The following is a 7,788-nucleotide window of genomic DNA, read 5'->3' on the forward strand; positions in this document are numbered from 1 at the left end:
AGGCACTGGAAAAGTTGAAAATTTACAGAGTATGTAAATAACATGTAATTAACATGTAAATAATCAAAAAGAGACTGTAAAGATTAATTTACATGATTTTTCCCCTTTTACATGTTTTGGAGGTTTCATGTAAAAAACATGTAAATATTTCAAGTGAAACATGTAAATGATGAAGAAAACACTGTAAATGTTTCAAAGCAAAGGGTTAAGATCATGTAAATAACATGTAAACTGTTCCTGCAAATACCGTAAATAGCCTGTAAATTTCTTGTGATTCAACCTGGAAACCCGTAAATAACATGTAAATTTAATACAGGGAGGCTGCCATAATACTGTAAATAACATGTAAATAAAAAGGGGAGGCTGTAAACAACATGTAAATTAAAAAAAGGGAGGCTGTAAATAACATGGAAAATGAAAACAGGAGCCTGTAAATAACGTGTAAATCAAAAGGGAGCCTGTAAATAACATGTAAATCGAAAAAGGGAGCCTGTAAATAATGTGTAAATCGAAAAAGGGAGCCTGTAAATAACATGTAAATCGAAAAAGGGAGCCTGTAAATAACATGTAAATGGAAAAAGAGAGCCTGTAAATATGTAAATTGAAAAAGGGAGCCTGTAAATAACATGTAAATGGAAAAAGGGAGCCTGTAAATAACATGTAAATCGAAAAAGGGAGCCTGTAAATAACATGTAAATGGAAAAAGAGAGCCTGTAAATAACATGTAAATCGAAAAAGAGAGCCTGTAAATAACATGTAAATCGAAAAAGGGAGCCTGTAAATAACATGGAAATCGAAAAAGGGAGCCTGTAAATAACATGGAAATGGAAAAAGGGAGCCTGTAAATAACATGGAAATGGAAAAAGAGAGCCTGTAAATAACATGGAAATCGAAAAAGGGAGCCTGTAAATAACATGGAAATCGAAAAAGGGAGCCTGTAAATAACTTGCAAATCGAAAAAGGGAGCCTGTAAATAGCATGTAAATGGAAAAAGAGAGCCTGTAAATAACATGGAAATCGAAAAAGGGAACCTGCAAATAACATGGAAATTGAAAAGGGGAGCCTGTAAATAACCTGTAAATTGAAAAAGAGAGCCTGCAAATAACTTGTAAATCGAAAAAGGGAGCCTGTAAATAACCTGTTAATTGAAAAAGGGAGCCTGCAAATAACCTGTAAATTGAAAAAGGGAGACTGTAAATAACATGTAAATCAAGAAAGGGAGCCTGGAAATAACCTGGAAATGTAAAAAGGGAGCCTGTAAATAACATGTAAATCGAAAAAGGGAGGCAGAAACCCTGTACGATAAATAACTTGTAAATAATAACTTGAGGAAAAATGCATGGAATGTACTGTTTTATTGTAATCAAATCTGTTGACCTTAATTATAATAGTAGAAAACATGCAAATTTATACAGAATCAGAAATTTATTGCAATCAGAACAAACTCAGTAAAATTCAAATAGTTTTTATATGCCATGAATAAGGTTTACAATGTACACATTGCAACAAATAACACATGTTTTCTTTTCTTTCTATCCATAACAAGACAACTTAAATGTAATTTTGTGCATGGCCAAAATATTTTAAAATACCATGACTGAGCTCCTTTAACCGAATTCAAGCACTTTTCAAGAAGACTACTAAAATTCAAGACCTTTTCAAGATTGTGCAAAACCATGTCATATTCAACTCTATTTAATTCATGAATAATAAAATGATTAAGAACTATACTGTTGTCAGCTACAACTAGTGAAAATTTTGCAATTTAGGCGTATTACTAAATTAAAATTGTTTGCAAATAGATACCTGTCTTAAATATATACTAAATTCACAAAGTCAAATGTAACATAATGATAATACCTTTGTCATAAAATGAATGAATAAACTGTTTTTTTCTTACTAAGTAATTAATGTAGGATTAAATTAACCTTAATAATTATTATGAAAAATGTGCGAGGGACGATGGCCTCATAGTTACATGTAGTGCACTCAACTCCTGATCGAGCGGTCCAGGTTCAAGCCCTAGGCGGGTACATTCTGTTGTGTTGTTGGGCAACACACTTTACTCTCAGTGCCTCTCCACCCAGGTGTATAAGTGGGTACCAGCGAATTTAATGGTGGGGTAACCCTGCAATGGACTGGCATCTCATCCAGGGGGAGTAGAAATAGTCCTAGTTGCTTCCTGCTACAGAAAGCGGGATAAGCTCCAGTCTGTTGGGCCACTAGCTCATATGCAGACTTTACCTTTACCTTATTAGGAAAATTACTGCAATGTAAGTGTGAAATACTGATCAACTTTTTCATAGAGTGAATTGTTCATTTGAAATAACAGAAAATAGGGAGGAAAAACATTTACCACAAGATAGAGACTGACATTTTAAATTCATCATAAAAACAGTCATGCCAAAGGAATACTACATTGCATAACATAAAACAAGGCTTCTGACATCTTTTAGGCTATGTTTACAAAGTCACAGTTTCCTTCTTTTTCCAAAACTGTACGGAATCCAAACAGGACAAACATTTGGGACCCCTGACAAAACATTCACTGTAAACAATATTCAAAATTTTACTTTTTCTTTTTGTGATAAAAAAAAACTGTACTGTAAAAAAAAAAAAAAATTCATAGGGACCTGTTGAAATTGAAAGGCCTATCTAGTACCATAGTTCCCATAACACATCATAAGTTAATAAATTATTGTTCTGGTACTACATGTATTGAAACATAGCCTTTGCTTTTTATGATGAAATCTTATAGCTGCTGTATTGAACAATAAGTATCAACCTAGAAATCTAAGATATTCTAATTTAATGCTAATTCACTAACACAGGTACAGTGTAGGTGATACTTCAAAGCATTGAAAATAATGTTTAAAGTGGTTGAATTTATGCCAGAAAGTGTTGAAGGTCACCATGTTAGACTGTAATGCACCAGGGGCCCATTTCTCGAAGATTCCAAAAAGTTTTCGCACCCAGAAAGCCATACCAAAATCTGAAATCTTATGCTCACAGAGCTGTTTTATTTGCTTATTCTCAATATGAACAGAGGTTTCCTTCACACAAGAAGTTTCAGGCATATACAGCTCTTAGTTTTTAGACACAGCTCAATTAAAGATAGCTTTGTGGGCCCGAAAAGTTTCCAGGGCCTTCAAGAAATGGACCTTGGACCCCTTATAGAGTCAGGTACTGTAGACTTCTCAGTGGCTGATTTTTTCCTGATCAAGCATCAATGCCAAGGAGTACATGTATGCATGTGTTGACCACTCTCAATTTTACTTCATCCTACAAGTAACAAAACATTTTGTTAAATAAGATAAGTTATGTCTGAGTATGAATCAGCAAATTCTGTGTATGATATCAATCAGCAAATTTTACACTGGAGTTATTGTTTTGTTTCTTATCATTCCAATTTATACTGTGACATTTGAAATCGGACTGTAGCCAGTCATGTTGACCGGCCAAAGTAATTTTAGCTCTGTCACGTCTCATTTCTGACTGGTCAAGATATTTACGAAAAAATCAAGTACACGTAATGTGAGCTAAATTAAACCCACAAATATAGTTTGTTTGTTCCAGTCACTGCTAGACCGTTTAAAGATTGGCTTAATATTTTTCTGAACAGATTTAACCCCAGTCACTCGAATGGCATTCCTGTCGATCTTGAACGCATGACAAACAGCAAGCACATGGTCTTTAGCCATTCGAAAAGATACATGTATGCATTGGTGTATGTTTTCGTTAGAGGTCATAACAAAAAAGAGATAAAAATTCTCGGATTTACAGTTGGGGATTTGATTGTTTATTCAAGAATGAACAACGTGACTGTCTCAACATGACATGACTGGTCAACATGACCGGTGAGTGAAGTTTTTGGCCGGTCAAGTCACCATTCTGGCCAGGCATTGCCCGTTGACCGGCCATTATTTTGAGCCCTGAATATTCATCAATCAAACAGATCTTACATCTACATCTGTAGCTACTCTGTGACAAAAAATTTGCATCTCTGATTGGAAGGCACTGAATGTCAGAGGATGTAGAAGAACTAAACTCAAAATCTGTGGCAGTAACTATTCGATGTTCACTATCTCCTACATTGTAATATTCATGCACAATAAATCAAACTCCTATCAAACAATGTTTAAATAATAAGTCAAGTTATTTGCAGGCACAATTTGATTGTTTCTTACGTGCACTTATGCTCTATTGGTGGACAAAGGTACAGATGATGTCATAAAAGTTTGTTTTTGTTTCTTTGTTATGTACAGTATTACGAAGCAGACAGATTCTATGTTGTCATGCATCTGTTCAGTAATAGATCACAGAAGACATCAAAATGTGGTAAAAACATCAGTGACACACGCCTGAAAAATTCACAGATTCTGTGACACACTCTGGTAATGGCTTATGTGACTATTTTTTGTTTTTACCACATTTTGATGTTATCTGTGATCTACTCAAGGCAGGAAAAAACCCAGTTCTGATTTCCTCAGCCAAGTAAATTTTGCTCTTGGGCAAGCGGAAATAGAAGTTCAGTGGCCCAGTGGGCAAGTGAAATTACAATGTAACGTCAGTAGTCTTGTGAGTCTGACTAAAAATGCCAGCTTGATAAATGATAATTTCCAGTCATTCCATTTCAAAACTTAAGACCTAAAGATTAGTTAATTATTAGGTTGAAAGCAAGAATTAGTTTGGAATCCGAGTGTACTTCATTCACATTTGTCCTGTGATTTCCTTACTGGCCACCACACTGGCAACTAATATTTAAGTGGGGCAAGTGAAAACTGAAATTGACTGGCCCACTGGGCAAGTGACTTACAATTTTTTTTCCTGCCCTGCTACAGATGCATGAACAGATGCATGACACATGAAACCTACATGTATTTGGTAAGAGCCCAATTTCATACAAGTAAAATGTACAGCTGTGACAGGGCTCTAAAGTGCTGTCTGGTCATCCCAGGGTAAGGCAATCGATTGAAATCGATCCATAAATTGATATAAATCAATAAATTGAAATTAATGTAAGTGTTATCAGTGCTATCGATCAATTGAAAGAAATTCATACTCACATGCTAGAAAAGTTTCAAGTTATCAGTTTGATTTTACCAAATTTATCAGTCATTAGAGAATCAGTTGAAAGTTGGTCTCTCTTTGTTAGTTCACCTAAACTGTAGAAAAATTGTGTCCCTCAACACAATGTTTGATTGTAACTTTTTTATGTAGATTTCAAAGGCACTACGGTAACCAAGAACCCCCAAAACATAGTCCCTGATACATGTATGCCAGCAAAATATTCTGTTTACGAGATACAATGTTATGTTTTTATGCAATTGTATTCATGATTTCATATTTCACTTTAAATTGTTTCTTCATTTCTTTCTTATTAAATGTTGCTTAAAAGATAAGCTAGTATCAGCAAAATTGATAATGCTTATTGAAAATTTGATCACAATCGATGACTCATGACGAATCCTTTTATTGATTTCTGATATCATTGACTAATTTCTATTGATTGTTATGAAATAATCGATTGACTATACTGTGTCATCCAAGACAAGTAGATTTTCCTGCCTGGGCAAGTTACTCTTGAGTTCCTTTTTTTCAAGTCCTGTGTAGTTTTCACAACAGTTTGAGGTACATGTATACCTCTTTATAAAGTATCATAGTGTTTTTTTTGTGAAAGAAAATACCACAACATTTAACTTACTACAGTATCAGCACCAGTGGGTGCAATGTCCATGTACAGTTGTGTATAACAGGATATTGTAACTTGAATGTAGGTACAACTGTAGACACTTGAGTAACTTCAGAATACTTACTCTAGCATAACAGAAATTTCTCTGCTGAAGATGGCACATTACATTTTAGCTTACTAGCATTCACATCAGAGGGCAACATAACCTTACAAGAGCATGCATCAGAAAGAATCATGAGGTGCATATAAGCCAATAACAAATGTCGCATGCTCATGCTCAGTTATCGAGAACAGATAATAACAGATAATAAAGCTCTTTATGCACGGCAGGTAAACGTCACCAAAGTCGATTCCACAAGCAATGCAACTTCTCCTTGATAATGACACCTTCACAACCAAAGGCAAAACGAAATGTATACGTATCTTGACGTTACTTTACTCTGCTCGTTCAATTTATGCAAAACTTGCTTACCTGTTGTTTTTGTTGCCTGTAATCGCTATCTTCAACTTCTGGGTAACGATAAACTTTGGCTTGAAACCGTGCACGGTGACGAAGCGAAGGTAGAGTGGATTTTGGCCCGCTAAAACAGAGCTCGAGTTCGACGCAAGTTCCAACGAACTGCCAAACATGGCGGGAAAACCGAGAGAACCTGGTACCTAACATGAAGACCGCTGATTCCTGCTTGTTGGAGATCGGGCACTCACAAGACTGGTATGCTCTTATAAAGGGACTGGGATAACAGTGATGGCAATGAAAGCACAAAACGGTAGAAATCACCAAAAACAAAACAAAACAAAACAAAGAAACAGTGAACATGCAAGGGCAGACTTAGTTGTATTAATCTTACTTGTAGAATGTTCATGTTTCGGAATATTTAACGCTCTAAATCGATGATATTTCGTTGATTCTCAGCGGTTCAGGGGCACAACTGTGACCTCGAACTTTCGCGATATGAGAAGTTTAATGTCTGTTGTTTTCGGATTGTTAAAAATGTCATTTTGGGTACCGAAAAAAAGTCAGCTATCATTTTCGGAACGGCGATAAGACCTAACGTTTTCGGGAAATGGACAAAAAAGCCCTAATAAGTTCGAGAATACTCAAGCTCCAATAGAATAACCGAACAGATACATTTTTTTTTTGCGCAACCTAAAATTAACCTACAGAGCTTTGAAAGTACTCCAGATAGCCTAAAACAGCGTTTAAAAGCATTCGAGAGGAAACGGTCGTTGGGTGTCCCTTATGGTTCCCTGCCTAACCTAACTCCGCGTCAGTTCAAACTCGGTCACCAGGGCTCTTTCCGTCTTGAACTCACACAACACGTGACGCTTTCATGGTCCTTCATGAATAAATACGTACGTGTCCGAGAATTAATTTTTCTCTTTCCTAGAGACGTAAGCTTGGGACGCCTGCATGTGCAGTAACAATTCTAGTTTTATTTTGTCGTTGTGGATGCGCGGAAAGTTCACAAGAAGACAGCTTAATTAGTGCGGTGTCGCACCCGTGCAACTTCTAGGTTTTCCATTTACATGGTTTTTACATGTTTCTTACAGGCTCCCTTTCTTTCATTTACATTGTTTTTACATGTTTCTTACAGGCCCCCTTTTTTCATTTACATGCTTTTTACATGTTTCTTACAGGCCCCCTTTTTTCATTTACATGGTTTTTGCAGGGTTACAAACATAACATTTCCAGACCTTTTACAGCATTCGCTTGAATTATTTACACGTTCCTCACATGGTTTAGCAAAGCAATTTACATGTTTTTTACAAAGGCAGATACTGTAAAAGTGCGTAAAATATTTTACAGGTTTTTACATGTTCTTCAAATGATCATTGTCGACAAAGACAATGTAAATCACTATTTACAGAACATTTACATGCTGTACTAAAAGCTGTAAATTTCCTGTAATTTTATTTTACAAAACCCTAACATGTAAATTGTAATTTACAAAGAATGTAAATCAAGATTTACATACTGTAAATTAAAATTGACATGTCCATGTAAATTTTCAACTTTTCCAGTGCTAGGTGGATTTGAAATAGCCCATTTTTTCCACCATATGAAATTAGCGTGTGTCATAATTGCCTTAAAACCC

General features: G+C 35.5%; 1 long non-coding RNA gene across 1 annotated transcript; it reads right to left on the minus strand.

The window, feature by feature from the left end:
• Positions 1-2,979: 2,979 nt before the first annotated feature.
• Positions 2,980-6,348, minus strand: LOC145495804 (uncharacterized). The gene is made up of 2 exons (XR_014050473.1): positions 6,165-6,348; positions 2,980-3,282 (listed from the first exon to the last, which is right to left on the minus strand). It is a non-coding gene; the product is annotated as an uncharacterized LOC145495804 (long non-coding RNA).
• Between the last annotated feature and the right edge of the window lie 1,440 nt (positions 6,349-7,788).

The sequence above is a fragment of the Orbicella franksi genome, chromosome 8, assembly GCF_964199315.1.
Source record: "Orbicella franksi chromosome 8, jaOrbFran1.1, whole genome shotgun sequence".
NCBI lineage: Eukaryota > Metazoa > Cnidaria > Anthozoa > Scleractinia > Merulinidae > Orbicella > Orbicella franksi.